Source organism: Gossypium arboreum, chromosome 7 (assembly GCF_025698485.1).
Source record: "Gossypium arboreum isolate Shixiya-1 chromosome 7, ASM2569848v2, whole genome shotgun sequence".
Lineage (NCBI taxonomy): Eukaryota > Viridiplantae > Streptophyta > Magnoliopsida > Malvales > Malvaceae > Gossypium > Gossypium arboreum.
In genome coordinates, this window is record NC_069076.1 from 19,622,115 (window position 1) to 19,624,507 (window position 2,393).

Below are 2,393 nucleotides of genomic sequence, written 5' to 3' on the forward strand. Positions count from 1 at the left end.
AAGTATTCGATAAGTATGTGAAATTAATCTTTGAGTGATATCAATTGTAGGTTTGGGCTAAGGAAATCGTAGCACGCTTGCCTACCAGGTGTGTACACTGCACACACACAATGAATCAGTAAAAGCCAAAATGCCTAAAAGCCGAAATGTCGAAAAGCCAAAAGTTGGGCTACGGTAGTCACACGAGTGCTCGAACACTCGTGGAGAGGAAACCAATAGGTTTCCTGAGTCCCACGGGCGACTCCGTGGACTTGGGTTGAGAATTGGCCAAATAGGCCGAAATAGGCTAAATGGACCTGATGGGCTGTTGGGCCCATAATAGGCAAGATTGATAAGTGATGCTATGTGATAGAAAATTTGCATGTGAGCATGAATATAATATGATTTGGGCCCAATGGGCCATATGAATTTGAATTAGGCCTAGTGGGCCATAAGAATATGAACTGGGCTAGTAGGCCATTTGAATAAGATTGGGCCTAGTGGGCCATATGCATGTATGTAGGGGTATTGAGCCTAGTATATGATGACTACATAAAACATAATTAATTAATTGAAACGATGGTCAAGTCATAGGGTTAAGGTGTGGCAACGAGTATATACATGTCTAGGATTGGATCTAGGGAGAGCTTGGTACTTAAGCGGTCTTAATGACCCACCTCCTCTTCTCTGGAATACTACTTGGTGCATAGTATTCGTTCATCTTAGCTCGCGGGACTTGTTCATGGGCCAAGGTAAGTGAAAACTGTAATTAAAGGAAAATTATTGAAATGCCCCTAAGGGCGAGAATAACCAAAATACCCCTAGGTGTTGAATGTAAGTTTTATGGATGTGGCATGCATACATATGACGTTCTGCTTAGATTGCATATGAGGTGGGAATTATGGAACAGAGGAAGTTTATGAGGATTCGCATGGTTGCTTGACAATCATGATCCACCGACGGCTTTTAAAGCCCACTATGTAAATGAAGGTAGTTCCGCAACCAGGCTACCATTGGTGTGTGGGTTGGGTGGGTCGATATTTATATCCGCATATGGTGTGATAGGGGACGGAGCTGGTGTGTAGTGGATGGATAATTTGGATGGGATTGCATTGCATGTTTGATGATTTGTCTTTGAATGCTTGTTTTTCAGCGAAGGTTGTACACACTGAGTTTGCGAAAACTCACCCTCTTTTTTATTTTATTTTTAGGTGATTCTCATTAGACGGTTCGATGTTTGGAGGGACTTTCGGTGGCCAACTAGCAAGACAAATTTGGACTTCTTTTTCTTAAGCTTATAAGTTTTATTTTATTAAGTATGTTTCAGACCGGATTGTAATAAGGTTTTCATTATGCTATTATTACCTGAATTATTATTATTTTCATTATAATTACGAGAAGTTGAATGATCGCGATTTTCGTGTGACAGGTTTTAAATATTTATAATGAATCGTCCTTGAAACTAACTATTATCACGATGTAGGCAAGTGTACCTATCGAACAGTAGTATAGTTTTAGCAAGACCGGATTGTCGAACCCAAGGGAACTAAAAGTACTAGTAATGACTGTCTTTTTATTATCTAGCCTAAAAATAAGGGGGTTTTGTTTTAAGTAACTAACTATCTAAACTAAGAATTCACAGAAAGTAGAATTGGGAGATTACTTTTGGAAAACGATTGAATTAAGACAATACCTGGGGAAAAATCCACCTAGACTTTACTTGTTATTCTAGCTCCGAATCGGATGATTTATTCATTTAACTTGCTCCGTAGAGATCCCTAAGTTATGTTATTATCCCTATTCAAGACTAATAACGTCTAATCCCTAGATTGAATAATTGAGACTTTTCTCTAATTAACAGTCTAGGGTTGCATTAACTCAATCTTTGGATCCCTTTATTAGGTTTCACCCTAATCCGGTAAAATCTTGTCACCCTATCTCTAGGTGCGCAATCAACTCCGCTTAATTATGACAAATGTACTCTTAGGCAGGGTATATTCCTCCTCTGAATAAGAGCTTATATTGAATCAGTATCCTAGGATATCAAAACAAGAATTAATAACACATAATTAAGAACAAGTTAAATATTTATCATACAATTCAGAAAATAATAACAAGATTCGTCTTAGGTTTCATTCCCCTTAGGTATTTGGGGGATTTAGTTCATAACTAAAAAGGAAAACATCTCAGAAGAATAACGAATACAAAACATAAAGAAAACCCAAAACTCCTAAAGGGAAATTAGGGGAGATCTTCAGTCTTGATGATGAGTCCGGCTTCTGAGATGGAACAATCGGCTTTCTTCGAGTAATTCCTTCCTCCTTCTCTATGCCTCCCCATTTCTTCCTCCTCTAGGGTGTATTTATAGGCTTTGGAATGCCTAAGAACCCTCAAAATTAGCTTTTTCCGAATTG